We start from the raw sequence: 18,422 nt of genomic DNA on the forward strand, positions 1-18,422 counted from the left end.
ATTCGAACCTGCGACCGTAGCGGTCACGCGGTTCCAGACTGAAGCGCCTAGAACCACTCGGCCACACCGGCCGGCCTCTGCTAAATGACCCGGTCTCACGCAGACGTTGGTACACAGCAGCAAAGGTCGTATGATGCGGGATACGGCGATTAGGATATTGTTGTTGATAAACCCGCTGTGCAGCTCGGCCGTTGTGGTACGCTACGCAGTTCGCGCCAACCATATCAGTGTACTCACTCCAAGTGTATCGCTCCATTAGTAAACAGAGACAATGCACTACTACACTGGTGGACAGCAGTTGCCTACAACTGAAGAGCGTAATACGGCCTCCACCGGTTTAAATAAGGCTCACAGGAAAAAATGACACCAGGAAAAATATTTGTTTTGATGTCCCCTACAACCTCCCAGAGTTTTTCGGTTTAAATACTTTTCACCCTGTAGACTGTAATTAATGTCGCTGACAACTCTGTGGCTGGACGGAGTAGCAGTTGGCAGTTAGGGAGCGGACGGCTTGGACTTGGGTCCTTCGTGGAGACTCACTGTTGGTAGGGCATGCATTGTAAAATGAGGATGGATGTCGTTGGTAATGTTTGGGTAGTGGAATTATTGACGACTATATAATTTTTGGAACTGGATGACATATGAATAAGGTAAAATCTGCTAAATGCATTGTTTGCTCTTCAACAAAACCTTTCGTTTGCTAACCATATGCCTCCTAGTAGTTAGAGCCTATAGTAGTTAGAATCTTTTTATTTATCGACTGTAATTGCTGCTTGCTGTAAGCCGGCCGGGGTGGCCGTACGGTTCTAGGCGCTACAATCTGGAACCGCGCGACCGCTACGGTCGCAGGTTCGAATCCTGCCTCGGGCATGGATGTGTGTGATGTCCTTAGATTATTTAGGTTGAAGTAGTTCTAAGTTCTAGGGGACTGATGACCTCAGAAGTTAAGTCTCATAGTGCCCAGAGCCATTTGCTTGCTGTAATTGTAGTAGTTCGTTTTATGAAGATTTTCTGTGAGGTAAGTGTTTAACAAGATAATAATAAGTTGTCTCTTCCTTCTCTATGAATAGATGTGTAATGTCTTGTCTGTATAGACGTGTATCTGTTGCCTTTAAGATCCCTTCACCCTCACACACAAATCTATACAGTAAAGTAAGGGCCTCCCATTTGTTGGCTGACTTGCTGTAAGAGATCTTTACATTTATTATTACTGTTAAACACTGTATTCAGTCGGGAGAATCAATCGTGTGGACAATTTGTTCCTTTTACGAAAGATTGCGAATTCCAGATGTGTACGAAGCCTTTTTGGACGATTTAACACAGACTCAGTGATTGCAGGTTCTCTTCGACACAGCTGAAACTTCCCCACTAATTACAGGGCCAACGTGATCATCAAATGATTCAGAAAAAAACTCATTCGCTCATTCACTCCAGAACAAAAAGTCACAAACCTTATTTATGAAGGAAATTGTGTATTAAATCCATCTCCATTACATGTCCAGATCTCCGGTGATTCCACGTCTTAATTATTTTCCATTTACACTCTCTTTCTATTCAAACAAACCGCTAGTGGCACAAAAGTTAATTCGCTCGATTTAGCGAGAAGAAAATCAGAATATGTATCTCTCAGAAACACGTCAATCCCTCAATCCATACTCCAGAAGCTGTCCTAGTTACTCTCTAACAACCATGGAGAATGCATATATGCATCTGTTATTTCAAAGAATAAACGCGCTAGAAAATACTTTGGCGTCGTCCAGCTGTCGCCGCATATGTTACGAGAAAATCAGATCAGATACTTTTCCAAAGTGAATGAATGTGGATGGTTTGATTGACAATGATTAATTGGTGCGTGGTAGAGGGTATTTTCTGTGGGGACATTACAAGTGACTTATGAAAAGTATGGGTTATTGTTAGGATTCCTTCCAGTTCAGGGTCATTCTTTTGTGTTAATTATTTGACGCCATGTTGTCATTCTAAAGCAGTGAGATTGCGTTGGGCTTATGTATTGTGGGCAATAAATGAATAGCTTAAGTTTGATTTGTCATTGTCAGGGAAAATTCCGTGGTCAGTGTTGCAATAACGAAAACAAGTAACGAGACAGTATGTTCAGTTTCACTTACATAAAGAAGTTTCATACTTTGCTATGTGCAGTACAGATTGTGACAGAGTGCTGGCCAAACACTTGTAGCGGCTGGCAGTTGCTGCCTCTGGAAAGGCATCTCACTTAGCAGAGTACAGTCTTCCAGCTCCAAGGATCCTCCTTCTTGACTCTGAAAAGTGCCGAAATCTTGTTCCTAACTGCCTTTTTTTCTCACTGTATGAACGATGTCCAGTCACAATGTTACTCTACTTTGCTGGTTTCTCTGTATCGCTTTTGGCGAAGGTCGTGATGGTTCCTTTGAAAAGCACACGCCTTATTTACTTTTCCTTCCTTCCGTAACCGAGCGCGTGTTCCGTCTCCAAACACCCCGTCGTCGACGGGCTGTTGAACCCTAATCTTCTTTACTTTGTCTGAGATGATAATGTATGCGCTCGGACCACCTCCCGTCGTTGACTGGAACTTTGCAAACTTTGTCTTCCTCATATATATTTCCAGGAGTATATATATATATATATATATATATATATATATATATATATATATATATATATATATATATATATATACTCCTGGAAATGGAAAAAAGAACACATTGACACCGGTGTGTCAGACCCACCATACTTGCTCCGGACACTGCGAGAGGGCTGTACAAGCAATGATCACACGCACGGCACAGCGGACACACCAGGAACCGCGGTGTTGGCCGTCGAATGGCGCTAGCTGCGCAGCATTTGTGCACCGCCGCCGTCAGTGTCAGCCAGTTTGCCGTGGCATACGGAGCTCCATCGCAGTCTTTAACACTGGTAGCATGCCGCGACAGCGTGGACGTGAACCGTATGTGCAGTTGACGGACTTTGAGCGAGGGCGTATAGTGAGCATGCGGGAGGCCGGGTGGACGTACCGCCGAATTGCTCAACACGTGGGGCGTGAGGTCTCCACAGTACATCGATGTTGTCGCCAGTGGTCGGCGGAAGGTGCACGTGCCCGTCGACCTGGCACCGGACCGCAGCGACGCACGGATGCACGCCAAGACCGTAGGATCCTACGCAGTGCCGTAGGGGACCGCACCGCCACTTCCCAGCAAATTAGGGACACTGTTGCTCCTGGGGTATCGGCGAGGACCATTCGCAACCGTCTCCATGAAGCTGGGCTACGGTCCCGCACACCGTTAGGCCGTCTTCCGCTCACGCCCCAACATCGTGCAGCCCGCCTCCAGTGGTGTCGCGACAGGCGTGAATGGAGGGACGAATGGAGACGTGTCGTCTTCAGCGATGAGAGTCGCTTCTGCCTTGGTGCCAATGATGGTCGTATGCGTGTTTGGCGCCGTGCAGCTGAGCGCCACAATCAGGACTGCATACGACCGAGGCACACAGGGCCAACACCCGGCATCATGGTGTGGGGAGCGATCTCCTACACTGGCCGTACACCACTGGTGATCGTCGAGGGGACACTGAATAGTGCACGGTACATCCAAACCGTCATCGAACCCATCGTTCTACCATTCCTAGACCGGCAAGGGAACTTGCTGTTCCAACAGGACAATGCACGTCCGCATGTATCCCGTGCCACCCAACGTGCTCTAGAAGGTGTAAGTCAACTACCCTGGCCAGCAAGATCTCCGGATCTATCCCCCATTGAGCATGTTTGGGACTGGATGAAGCGTCGTCTCACGCGGTCTGCACGTCCAGCACGAACGCTGGTCCAACTGAGGCGCCAGGTGGAAATGGCATGGCAAGCTGTTCCACAGGACTACATCCAGCATCTCTACGATCGTCTCCATGGGAGAATAGCAGCCTGCATTGCTGCGAAAGGTGGATATACAGTGTACTAGTGCCGACATTGTGCATGCTCTGTTGCCTGTGTCTATGTGCCTGTGGTTCTGTCAGTGTGATCATGTGATGTATCTGACCCCAGGAATGTGTCAATAAAGTTTCCCCTTCCTGGGACAATGAATTCACGGTGTTCTTATTTCAATTTCCAGGAGTATATATATATATATATATATATATATATATATATATATATAATCTCGAACCATCATGCGTTATATCGCTGGATTTCTTTTATTTCCTGTCAGTACGAGCGATGGTCAGCGATATACTTTGTACATACCTGTATCCCCACCTCCGAATATTGCACGAACTCTAACGATCAGAACTTGGATTCTTCCGGGGTGTGGAGCTTGTACTAAGCCATTGGATACAAAGAATTCTTTTACTTCAGTTTCCCGTGTCGTGTCTGGTATTAGCATAAAGAGTTGGATTAACCAGCCAAGTTCCTAAGCAGCAGAGCCACGCAGTGCCATCTGTGGAGGAACGGCACGACGCGCCGACCTTCCTCGTGGAACTAGTTACCAGCGGGAACCTGCAATCGTGCACGTCTCGCAGAATGCCACTGTAAGGTTTAGCGCTTGTCCTCTCGCGCTGGTAAAAGCTACACACACCTTCCTTGGCACGCTTACTGCTTTAGGGCCAACAACAGCATTAAAAAGTAATGCACTAAAGCCGCAACAAACATTGCTAGCGTTATTTATTCTCTCTTGCTACAACATAGTTATGGTTGCTTGAAGGCTCCGCCAGGAAAAATGATTCAGAATCCATACACTCGCTAATTTTAAAAATAAATGTGTGCTAACTTAACAATTGAACAAAAAAATTGCTTGTTTGTGTCAGAGGCTTGCATACTGTATCCCTGTGATTAAACACTTATGGATTGGCACCTAACGCGTTACATGGTTTCGATGTTCGAAAAAAACGGTGTGCGGAAAACGTTGTAATGTAATCTGCAGGCTGATCCAGGGAGTTTTGTTACTACTGCTTAGCTAAAGATAGTGGTGAAAAGTGGTTGGAGAAGTAAATAGCTTTTTTTTTAATCACTACGTCTGCGGTGAAGAATATCTTGACGTCATTCGTGGGCCTAGAGAATCTCGTGGTAATATAAGATGAAGTGTGAATCTGTAAATCCCGTCAACAGCTGGTTGCAAGTAAACAGACAGAAAAGTAATTCAAAATATCTGGAAGACCCCAAAACGAAGTAATGGTTCAAATGGCTCTGAGCACTATAGGACTTAACTTCTGAGATCATCAGTCCCCTAGAACTACTTAAACCTAACTAACCTAAGTACATCACACACATCCATGCCCCAGGCAGGATTCGAACCTGCGACAGTAGCGCCTAGAACCGCTCGGCCACTCCGGCCGGCAAAACGAAGTAATGAAAGTGGAAAGTAAAACAAGTAGGTCTCCAGTAAAGCAACGTAGCGGCTTATTGTAACAGCTCTTTAATTTGTATACCGAAGCATCCTGAAGCAGATTTTAGAATCTGAATTAAAGTATAAGGGGTAACGGATATCATTCATAACGTCAGCTGACAACATGGATTTTCGGTCAGGAAGTAAATGAAACGTAAAATATAAGTAGAATGTAACGGAGAACCTACTTAACACGTATTGTAGGTTAAGAGTAAAGAAACCAGAGATGAAGTAATGAATAGTAGAAATAAGAAAAGGAGGGTCAGCACTGATCGCTGAAGTAGAAATCTTTATTTGTGCTGCAAACTGAGTTCAATCACTGTGTGGCCGTCATCGGTGCTGTTATTAAAGTCCTGTGGATTCATAAAAACAAGCAGTAAATCTGCAATATCTTCACGTATCACTGAAGATTACTTGTCAGACCGAAGGTAGAAACGCAAGTCGGTTGTAGCTGGTTAAAACTGGTGAGCCTGAAGGATCCCGGGCTCGACAGTGGGGAGGTCTGGCCAGTTGCATTTGTTCCTTCGGTCTGACAAGTACTCTTCATTGATATGTGCAGATGTTGCGGATTTACTGCTTGTATTTATCAGTGCACAGGACTTTAATACCAGTATAGATGGTAATCACGCAGTGATTCAAATCGATTGGCAGCAGGAATAAAAATTTCTACTTCAACGACCAACCGTGACCATCCTTTTGTTATTAATACTGTCGCGGTGTTCGTGGTGCATACAATTCCTCATTGAGTCAAAAAATGGTTCTGAGCACTATGGGACTCAACTTCTGAGGTCATTAGTCCCCTAGAACTTAGAACTAGTTAAACCTAACTAACCTAAGGACATCACAAACATCCATGCCCGAGGCAGGATTCGAACCTGCGACCGTAGCGGTCTTGCGGTTCCAGACTGCAGCGCCTTTAACCGCACGGCCACTTCGGCCGGCCCTCATTGAGTCCCCAATTAAAAGAACAATAGAAAGGTGAATAGAGGTTTATTAAATTTCCGGAGTGTAAAAAACACAGTTCAAGAAATGGCACTACTGTTAAATGGCACTACTGTTACATGGCAACAAGTGTAGACAAAATAACGGCAGCAAGATTGGCTTGAGAAGTATATGGTTACAACGAACCTTTCCCTCAACATAAGAGCCCATCCGATATACACTCCTGGAAATGGAAAAAAGAACACATTGACACCGGTGTGTCAGACCCACCATACTTGCTCCTGACACTGCGAGAGGGCTGTACAAGCAATGATCACACGCACGGCACAGCGGACACACCAGGAACCGCGGTGTTGGCCGTCGAATGGTGCTAGCTGCGCAGCATTTGTGCACCGCCGCCGTCAGTGTCAGCCAGTTTGCCGTGGCATACGGAGCTCCATCGCAGTCTTTAACGCTGGTAGCATGCCGCGACAGCGTGGACGTGAACTGTATGTGCAGTTGACGGACTTTGAGCGAGGGCGTATAGTGGGCATGCGGGAGGCCGGGTGGACGTACCGCCGAATTGCTCAACACGTGGGGCGTGAGGTCTCCACAGTACATCGATGTTGTCGCCAGTGGTCGGCGGAAGGTGCACGTGCCCGTCGACCTGGGACCGGACCGCAGCGACGCACGGATGCACGCCAAGACCGTAGGATCCTACGCAGTGCCGTAGGGGACCGCACCGCCACTTCCCAGCAAATTAGGGACACTGTTGCTCCTGGGGTATCGGCGAGGACCATTCGCAACCGTCTCCATGAAGCTGGGCTACGGTCCCGCACACCGTTAGGCCGTCTTCCGCTCACGCCCCAACATCGTGCAGCCCGCCTCCAGTGGTGTCGCGACAGGCGTGAATGGAGGGACGAATGGAGACGTGTCGTCTTCAGCGATGAGAGTCGCTTCTGCCTTGGTGCCAATGATGGTCGTATGCGTGTTTGGCGCCGTGCAGGTGAGCGCCACAATCAGGACTGCATACGACCGAGGCACACAGGGCCAACACCCGGCATCATGGTGTGGGGAGCGATCTCCTACACTGGCCGTACACCACTGGTGATCGTCGAGGGGACACTGAATAGTGCACGGTACATCCAAACCGTCATCGAACCCATCGTTCTACCATTCCTAGACCGGCAAGGGAACTTGCTGTTCCAACAGGACAATGCACGTCCGCATGTATCCCGTGCCACCCAACGTGCTCTAGAAGGTGTAAGTCAACTACCCTGGCCAGCAAGATCTCCGGATCTGTCCCCCATTGAGCATGTTTGGGACTGGATGAAGCGTCGTCTCACGCGGTCTGCACGTCCAGCACGAACGCTGGTCCAACTGAGGCGCCAGGTGGAAATGGCATGGCAAGCCGTTCCACAGGACTACATCCAGCATCTCTACGATCGTCTCCATGGGAGAATAGCAGCCTGCATTGCTGCGAAAGGTGGATATACACTGTACTAGTGCCGACATTGTGCACGCTCTGTTGCCTGTGTCTATGTGCCTGTGGTTCTGTCAGTGTGATCATGTATCTGACCCCAGGAATGTGTCAATAAACTTTCCCCTTCCTGGGACAATGAATTCACGGTGTTCTTATTTCAATTTCCAGGAGTGTAGAATAAAGACGTGGATTTGACCGATCTCGTACATCATTCCAGAAAAGTTGATGGACATGGGTAAGAACTATACATTGCAGAGGCAACCTAAAATGAGAACAAGAGAAGTTATTAGGAATGTAGAGTTGAAAAGATAAGTACAATATAAGAAAAGTTAGCAGATGGCATCAGACCAGCCGAAAAAAAATTAGGAGAAAAACGTAGCACGATGTGACTGATAGTTCATCCACTACAGAATTTATCCAGTTTATGCAACCCACCGTCGTGACAGAGATTAAGAAACGTTTCGTAACTCAGTGAAACTGATGGATGTGGGTCAGTAATACAAAAACTAAATGGGTGGAAAACATTGGGGACAAAATCGTGGAGAGAAAGACGAAGTAGATAAAGATAAGGTGGGAAAGGTGACATTGCTAGAAGAGTCTAGCAGAGTCCTGAAAGACCTAAGTCGACACACGCGCTTGGAGTAAACGACAATCCATCAGAACTATTGATATCCTAGTGAGAAAATTCCGTGTCAAAGCTACTGCACCTGATAAGCAAGCTAGACGGGATCTGCGGTACAAATCCTGCCTCGGGCATGGATGTGAGTGATGTCCTTAGGTTAGTTAGGTTTAAGAAGTTCTGAGTTCTAAGGGACTGATGACCTCAGATGTTAAGTCCCGTAGATCTCAGAGCCATTTGAACCGTTTGTATTTTACATACAATTTGATACCTAAGCTACTTTTCTGCGCAGTCACAGTTCGAATTTAGGCACGTGCCACACCATTTTACCAGCTTTTCAATGCCTTCCATGTTATCAGTTGCCGCCAAGTTGTTGAGCCACGGATTAATGACGTCTTTAAGTTCATGACCGCTTCCGTAGCGTTGTCCACTCAATAATCACTTATAATTTAAGCAATAAGTGATAATCACTTGGGGCTAAGTCTGGACTGTATGGCGGATTTTGTAACATCTCCCACTGAAACTCCTGTGTCACTCCAGATGTATGCGGACGAGTAGGCGCGGCGGAGTCTGTGAAGCGTGTGACAGCTGTCCCCGTTTATGGTCTCACCTCTAGGCATGTAGTTGGCGACCAGGACACCCCTTACGATCCCAAAACACAATAGCGACGATCTTTCTGAAGCTCCAGATTTGTTTTGTTTTTTTCGGTTTCGTCGGGGATTGCGAATGATGCCGTTCTATTCATCAGCGCTTTGTATCTGGTGTGAAACTTGATACCCAAATCTCATCACCAGTGGCAATGTGATCCACAAACTCACCACTATCTGCACGGCTTTCAGCGTCTTGTGTCTGATCGGACGAAGATGACTGTGAAATTACGAACGAGGCAGGTAGAAACGACGAGATGCAAAAGAGCAAACGTCCATGTCAGCCGAAATAGCCCATTTGGGAGAGCGTTAGACTGAAGATCTAAAGGTCCGTGGTTCGATACCGCGTTTCGGCACACCATAGTGTTTAGGTGGGCGCCAATCGAATTGCTCTGCATCTGTGAAAATTCTGCAGCTGCCGTTCATTTGGTTGTGTGTTCGTCTGTTTATAGCCCAAATCTACACTAACAGTCACTTAGAACATAGTTCTTGAAAAGTCTGAAAAGAATGAGTGCAGTCGAAACGATGATCTTCTTGGATTTTTGTTTCAATCCTTGCTCTGAGTTCGTCAGTCAACACTGAGGGCCGGTCCGAGCAATCTTTGTTGTTAACGTTCTTCCGCCCGCCATTAAACAACCGAGTGACGTGGCGCAGTGGTTGGTACACTGGACTCCCATTCGGCAGGACGACGTTCAAACCCGCGTCCGGCTATTCTGATTCAGGTTTTCCGTTATTACCCTAAATCGTTTCGGGCAAATGTTAGAGTGGTTCCTGTGATAGGGCACTGCCGACTTCCTCCCCCGTCCTTCCCTAATCCGATGAGACCGATGAACTAGCTATTTGGTCGCCTCCCCCGAATCAACCAACCAAGCCATTAAACATGATACACCACTTCCGAACTGACGCTTCGTTCATCATGCTACTGTAAACCTCACCCATCTGTCTATAAGTTTCGATGGGTGGGAATTTTACGCGTTTAAAAAGCGGATAACACTGGGCATTTCGCACTTGGTGGGATCGTCAATTTTGCTAAACAATTTAAAGTCGCACAGCTAAGCAGTAAGCAACCGTGTTGAATTGTAGTTGCCGCCAGAGATAAGCGGATGAGAACGAAGGTCTCTGGTAGGTCGATTGTGGTGCTGGGGGAAGCGGTCACGCGTCAAAACAAAATGTTCTGTACTTCCCGGATGATCCTCATGTTATTTCCACTGAAGCGCCAAAATAACTGGTATAGGAATGCGTATCCAAACACAGAGTTATATAAACAGATAGAACACGGCGCTGCGGTCGGCAACGTCTATATAAGAGAACAAGTGTTTGGCACAGTTGTTAGATCGGTTACTCGTGCTACAATGGCAGTTTATCAACATTTAAGTAAGTCTGAACGTGTGTTACAGTCGGCGCACGAGCGATGGGACATAGCATCTCCGAGGTAGCGATGAAGTGGTGATTTTCCCGTACTACCATTTCACGAGTGTACCGTCAATAACAAATCCGGTAGAACATCAAATTTCCGACATCGTTGCGGCCGGAAAATGATCCTGCAAGAACAGGACCAACGACGACTGAAGAGAATCGTTCAACGCCACAGAAGTGCAACCCTTCCGCAAATTGCTGCAGACTTCCGTGCTGGGTCATTAACAAGTGTCAAAGTGCGTACCATTCAACGAAACATCATCGATACGGGCTTTCGGAGGCGAAGGCCTACTCGTGTACCCTTGATCACTGCACGACATAAAGATTTACGCCTCGCCTGGGCCCGTCAACGCCGATATTCGACTGGAAACGTATTGCCTGGTCGGTCGAGTCTCGTTTCAGATTGTATCGAGCGCGTGGACGTGTACGGATATGGAGACAACCTCATGAATCCATGGATCCCGCATGTCAGCAGGAGGCTGTTCAAACGCGTGGAGGCTGTGTAATGGTGTGGGGCGTGTGCAATTGGAGTGATATGGGACCCCTGATACGTCTAGATACGACTCTGACGGGTGACACGTGGGTAAGCATCCTGTCTGAGCACCTGCATCCATTCATGTCCATTGTCGATTCCGACGGACTTGGGCAATTCCAGCAGGACAGTGCCACACCCTACACATCCAGAATTGCTACAGAATGGGTCCAGGAACATCCTTCTGAGTTTAAACACTTCCTCTGGCCACTAAACTCCCGAGATATGAACATTATTGTGCATATGTGGGATGTCTTGCAACATGCTGTTCAGAAGAGATCTCCACCCCCTCGTACTCTTACGGATGTAGGGAGAGCTCTGCAGGATTCATGGTGTCAATTCCTTACAGGACTATTTCAGACATTATTCGAGTTAATGGACGTCGTGTTGCGGCACTTCCGAGTGCACGCGGGGGTCCAACACGATATTAGACAGGTGTACCAGTTTCTTTTGGCTCTTCAACGTTTAAGTGTAAGGTGACTCTAATAAATGCTACAAAACCTTGAAACCAGTATGTTCGTTTTGAAACACCGTGTATACAGGTACCGTACCGAGTCAGAATGAAAATATATTACATTACTGGCCATTAAAATTGCTAAACCAAGAAGAAATGCAGATGATAAAAGGGTATTCATTGGACAAATATATTATACCAGAACTGACATGTGATTACATTTTCACGCAATTTGGGTGCATAGATCCTGAGAAATCAGTACCCAGAACAACCACCCCTGGCCGTAATAACGGGCTTGATACGCCTGGGCATTGAGTCAAACAGAGCTTGGATGGCGTGTACACGTACAGCTGCCCATGCAGCTTCAACACGATGCCACAGTTCATCAAGAGTAGTGACTGGCGTATTGTGACGAACCAGTTGCACGGCCACCATTGACCAGACGTTTTCAATTGATGAGAGATCTGGAGAAATTGCAGGCCAGGGCAGCAGTCGAACATTTTCTATATCCAGAAAGACACGTACAGAACATGCAACATGCGGTGGTGGATTATCCTGGTGGAATGTAGGGTTTCGCAGGGATCGAATGAAGGGTAGAGCCACGAGTCGTAACACATCTGAAGTGTAACGTCCACTGTTGAAAGTGCCGTCAATGCGAAGAAGAGGTGACCGAGACGTGTAGCCAATGGCACCCCATACCATCACGCCGGGTGATACGTCAGTATGGCGAAGACGAATACACGGTTCCAATGTGCGTTCACCGCGATGACGCCAAACACCGATGCCACCACTATGATGCTGTAAACGGAACCTGGATTCATCCGAAAAAATGACGTTTTGCCATATGTGCACCCGGGTTCGTCGTCGAGTACACCATCGCAGGCGCTCCTGTCTGTGATGCAGCGTCAAGACTAAACCGCAGCCATGGTCTCCGAGCTGATAGTCCATGCTGCTGCAAACGTCGTCGAACTGTTCGTGCAGATGGTTGTTGTCTTGCAAACGTCCCCATCTGTTGACTCAGGGATCGGGACGTGGCTGTACGATCCGTTACAGCCGTGCGGATACGATGCCTGTCATCTCGACTGCTAGTGATACGAGGCCGTTGGGATCCAGCACGGCGTTCCATATTACCCTCCTGAACCCACCGATTTCATATTCTGCTAACAGTCATTGGATCTCGACCAACGCGAGCAGCAATGTCGCGATACGATAAACCGCAATCGCGATAGGCTACAATCCGACCTTTATCAAAGTCAGAAACGTGATGGTACACACTTCTCCTCCTTACACGAGGCATCACAACAATGTTTCACCTGGCAACGCCGGTCAACTGCTGTTTGTGTATGAGAAATCGTTTGGAAACTTTCCTGATGTCAGCACGTTGTAGGTGTCGCCACCGGCGCCAATCTTGTGTGAATGCTCTGAACAGCTAATCATTTGCATATCACAGCATCTTCTTCCTGTCGGTTAAATTTCGTGTCTGTAGCACGTTATCTTTGTGGTGTAGCAATTTTAATAGCGAGTAGTGTATTTGTGAAATTTGACTAAGGGAACGCATAGCCAGATGCTACGCACCCTGAGGCATCAAGAGATAGTGATACTGCGAGGAAGTGTGGGCGCTAGGGAGACCAAGGCTGCAGTTGATTAAGCACGTTGAAATGGATGCAGGGTTCGGTAAGTTTTCAGAGACGAATAGGCTCGCGCCGTGTTGGCAGCTATGGAAAGCTGTATGATGCAGGACTTAGGGCAAAAGCCCAGGGAATCGGCTGCCGGAACCTGCGGCCCTCGCGTCTCGGATGAGGCCAGTGGGGCAGAGACGGCCGGGCAGTTGGCACTCTGCCTCCGTGACGTCCTCGGCCTTCCCCCTCCCCCTCTCACGCCTCACAGCCGCTGAGCAGCCGATCCGCCGATACAGGCTTGTCGGTACGGTCTGCTCGCCCAGGCTAAGTTTTGGTACCATAAAAGCCCTTGTAACCCCCTAAAGATAATTAATTATACAGGGTGTTACAAAAAGGTACGGCCAAACTTTCAGGAAACATTTCTCACACACAAATAAAGAAAATATGTTATGTGGACATGTGTCCGGAAACGCTTAATTTCCATGTTACAGCTCATTTTATTTTGTTCTTCCACCTACACTCAATGGAGCACGTTATCATGATTTCATACGGGATACTCTACCTGTGCTGCTAGAACATGTGCCTTTACAAGTACGACACAACATGTGGTTCATGCACGATGCAGCTCCTGCACATTTCAGTCGAAGTGTTCGTACGCTTCTCAACAACAGATTTGGTGACCGATGGATTGGTAGAGGCGGACCAATTCCAAGGCCTCCACGCTCTCCTGACCTCAACCCTCTTGACTTTCATTTATGGGGGCATTTGAAAGCTCTTGTCTACGCAACCCCGGTACCAAATGTAGAGACTCTTCGTGCTCGTATTGCGGACGGCTGTGATTCAATACGCCATTCTCCAGGGCTGCATCAGCGCATCAGGGATTCCATGCGACGGAGGGTGGATGCATGTATCCTCGCTAACGGAGGACATTTTGAACATTTCCTGTAACAAAGTGTTTGAAGTCACGCTGGTACGTTCTGTTGCTGTGTGTTTCCAGTCCATGATTAATGTTCAAATGGCTCTGAGCACTATGGGACTCAACTGCTGTGGTCATCAGTCCCCTAGAACTTAGAACTACTTAAACCTAACTAACCTAACGACATCACACACATCCATGCCCGAGGCAGGATTCGAACCTGTGACCGTAGTGGACGTGCGGTTCCAGACTGTAGCGCCTTTAACCGCTCGGCCACTCCGGCCGGCCCATGATTAATGTGATTTGAAGAGAAGTAATAAAATGAGCTCTAACATGGAAAGTCAGCGTTTCCGGACACTTGTCCATATAACATATTTTCTTTCTTTGTGTGAGAGGAATGTTTCCTGAAAGTTTGGCCGTACCTTTTTTTAACACCCTGTATAATAACCTCCCAACAGTAAAAAATATAATTCTATAATTCACATTCAGCGTAACCTCCCACAGATAAATTCCGTAACCTTGGAACAACAAAATGTGACTAATCTCTCAACAGAATTGTGGCTCACTTATAACCCTTCAATAATTGACTGTGAATTTAAACTGGTAAATTTTGGACCAGCAGTGTTGCGACATGGCGCTGAAAGATCATTCTGAATAAATAGAAAATTCTTACCTCAATGAAGTCGCCGGATAGCGCGTATATATCTGCTCCTATAAGAAATTTTTCTGGCACAGCTCAGTGCAATGCTGGCCAATAGACTTGTCATGTATAAAAAGAAACAACTGATTTGTCTTTACAATAATCAGGATGACCATGGATTCAAGAAATTAGTACATTCTTTAAATTGAGATGAATGATTGTCAAAACCTAATTTTTATAAAAAAGATTACTATTAAGAGATTTTTTAAATATGTACGTGGGACTTGATATAACAATACTACATATGCGCTAGGCTGCTTTTACCTTATATTATATCGCTCAGGCTCCGCCATCGCTACCCACGACCGGCCCAGCCAACTTCATACCAAGACTGCTAGCAACTACAAACTCATACTGCTACACAGTTCCTACTGCATACAACACTGCTCTCTGGTCTGAGATTCCCTTATTGCTTACATATCGCAGGCAGCGCGTGAGCAATCCATCGAAATTACATTTGCTCGAGTGCGCTAGCAATAAATCCCTTAGTCAAGGACCTGTTACACCCTTACTGGAAGGAGTCATCAGGAACAGAATAACGTAATTTTGTCTGATGATGGGAGCTACCAATACACGCGGAGGACTTACCAGTACTACTTATTTCCAAACTAAATACAAGTCTGCAGATTCTGCTGCTGTATTTGACCACGAACGGCTCCTGCGCAATGCCCTCCACCTATTGCAAGTGTCAGTCGTAATCACAAAAGTGTTCCGTGTAGTCGTGAGTGCGTTATGCCGGAGCTTTTGAAACGTGGGCAAATTGTTGGTACTCGAATGGTGAGTGATTTCGTAACGAAGATAGCGAAAGTGTCTGGTTTCTCAAGAGGCATAAAGGAAGCATTCTGAATAAGACACCCTTAGTAGGTATCGAAACCTACGTAAATTGCACCAAACAGTTATTTGCAATCGGTTGGCTGTTAACTTGTTATGTTTAAAAATTGTATACGGTTGCTGAGAAACAGCCATGTTCAAAACTGTTTCCAATATCACATTAAAATCCACTTTCTTTACTCCAGGCGCAATTTTCCCGCCATTCACATAGTCAGTAAATTATCGCCGAGTAGGGGATAAGTAATTCACGTATCAGAGGGAGATTTAGGAACAGGTTTAAGAAATTGCAGATTCTCATCGATTCAAGAACGTAGTGCTGTGGATGGTCCGGCGCCTAAACTGAGTTCCTTCCCTGCGCAGCGCGGCGCGTGGGAGCACAGGTGTATACACGACGCTCGGTGGGCCGGCAAACAATGTAACGGGCCCAAGGCTGCCTCGCGGATTCCCCGCCCCGTATCGGCTGCCGCACTGCACTCTCCTACAAACGTGCGCGACCCGTCACACGTGCTGGAGATCCAGCCGCGATCAACACTGACCACGTACGGCACGTCCCCTCTCTCCCGTAGCACTGCATAAGCAGACAGGCCCTGTGGACCCTCTTGGGCATACCATATTTACACTACTGGCCATTAAAATTGCTATACCAAGAAGAAATGCAGATGATAAACGGGTATTCATTGGACAAATGTATTATACTAGAACTGACATGTGATTACATTTTCACGCAAATTGAGTGCATAGATCATGAGAAATCAGTACGCAGAACAACCACCTCTGGCCGCAGTAACGGCCTTGATACGCCTGGGCATTGAGTAAAACAGAGCTTGGATGGCGTCCACAGTTACCTGCTGCCCATGCAGCTTCAACACGATACCACAGTTCATCAAGAGTAGTGACTGGCGTATTGTGACGAGCCAGTTGCTCGGCCACCATTGACCAGACGTTTTCAGTTGGTGAGAGATCTGGAGAATGTGCTGACAAAGGCAGCAGTCGAACATTTTGTGTCCAGAAAGGCCCGTACAGGACCTGCAACATGCGGTCGTGCATTATCCTGCTGAAATGTAGGGTTTCGCATGGATCGAATGAAGAGTAGAGCCACGGCTCGTAACACATCTGAAATGTAACGTCCACTGTTCAAAGTGCCGTCGATGCGTACAAGAGGTGACCGAGACGTGTAACCAGTGGCACTCCATACCATCACGCCGCGTGATACGCCAGTATGGCGATGACGAATACACGGTTCCAATGTGCGTTCACCGCGATGACGCCAGACACGGATGCGACCGTCATGATGCTGTAAATAGAACCTTGATTCATACGAAAAAATGACGTTTTGCCATTCGTACACCCAGGTTCGTCGTTGAGTACACCATCGCAGGCGCTCCTGTCTGTGATGCAGTGTCAAGACTAAACCGCAGCAATGGTCTCCGAGCTGATAGTCCATGCTGCTGCAAACGTCGTCGAACTGTTCGTGCAGATGGTTGTTGTCTTGCAAACGTCCCCATCTGTTGACTCAGGGATCGAGACGCCTGTCATCTCGACTGCTAGTGATACGAGGCCGTTGGGATCCAGCACGGCGTTCCGTATTACCCTCCTGAACCCACCGATTCCATATTCTGCTAACAGTCATTGGATCTCGACCAACGCGAGCAGCAATGTGGCGATTCGATAAACCGCAATCGCGATAGGCTACAATCCGACCTTTATCAAAGTCGGAAACGTGATGGTAAGCATTTCTCCTCCTCATACGAGGCATCACAACAACGTTTCACCAAGCAACGCCGGTCAACTGCTGTTTGTGTATGAGAAATCGGTTGGAAACTTTCCTCATGTCAGCACGTTGTACGTGTCGTCACCGGCGCCAACCTTGTGTGAATGCTCTGATCAAAAATGGCTCTGTGCACTACGGGACTCAACTGCTGTGGTCATTAGTCCCCTAGAACTTAGAACTACGTAAACCTAACTAACCTAAGGACATCACAAACATCCATGCCCGAGGAAGGATTCGAACCTGCGACCGTAGCAGAATGCTCTGAAAAGCTAATCATTTGCATACCACAGCGTCTTCTTCCTGTCGGTTAAATTTCGCGTCTGTAGCACGTCATCTTCGCGGTGTAGCAATTTTAATGGCCAGCAGTGTATATTTCACCCCAGCATGCAGACAATTGTGTTCGCATCTACAGGATGACAATGAGTGAACTATATGAAAGAAAATCGTCGTAACTTCTGAACGGCTTGCGTAAGGACGTTCACACTGCACGGTTGGCCGCGGGGCATGATGGGAATTAGTATGGTTTGGTTTAGCGACCAAGCCCACTTCCATTTTGTTGGATTTGTGAATAATCAAAATTGGCGCACTTGGAGGACTGATAATCCGCATTTCGCGATCGAGAAGTATGTTCACCCTCAGCGGGTGACTCTGTGATGTGCAGTGTCCAGTCACGGTATAATCCGTGCGATATTCCTTGATGGCACGGTGACTACCAAACGGTACGTGAAGATTTTGGAAGAGGATTTCATCCGCATTATCCAAAGTGACCCTGATTTCGACAAGGTGTGGTTCGTGCAATACGGAGCTCGACTCCATGGAAGCAGGAGAGTGTTTGATGTCCAGGGCACTGACTGGCATGGGCCTCGATAGGCCGCCATATTCTCCGCATGCGGCACCTTTTTGTAGGTCTGTATTAAAGACAAAGTGTACAGCAGTAATCCCAAAACCATTGCAGAGCTGAAAGTAGTCATTCAGGAGATCATCGACAGCATCGATATCCCGACACGTCACCGGTCATGCAGAATTTCGCTATTCGCCTGCCCCACATCATCGGCAATGATGACGGGCACATCGAACATGTCATAAGCTAAATCCGAATATCTGGAGTGACGTTTATATGCTGAATCAAGTGTGTGCACGCCGTAGTTCGTGACTAATT

The 18,422-nt window shown here is 47.3% G+C and overlaps 1 protein-coding gene and 1 non-coding gene across 3 annotated transcripts in view; both read left to right on the forward strand.

Annotated features, from left to right (window-relative positions):
• The window catches only part of LOC126198535 (uncharacterized), a 531,369-nt gene that overhangs the window by 226,530 nt on the left and 286,417 nt on the right, over positions 1-18,422 (forward strand). The window lies entirely within an intron of this gene.
• Trnaf-gaa (transfer RNA phenylalanine (anticodon GAA)) lies at positions 9,308-9,380 on the forward strand. Its single transcript has one exon. It is a non-coding gene; the product is annotated as a tRNA-Phe (tRNA).

This window comes from Schistocerca nitens, chromosome 8 (assembly GCF_023898315.1).
Source record: "Schistocerca nitens isolate TAMUIC-IGC-003100 chromosome 8, iqSchNite1.1, whole genome shotgun sequence".
NCBI classification, from domain to species: domain Eukaryota; kingdom Metazoa; phylum Arthropoda; class Insecta; order Orthoptera; family Acrididae; genus Schistocerca; species Schistocerca nitens.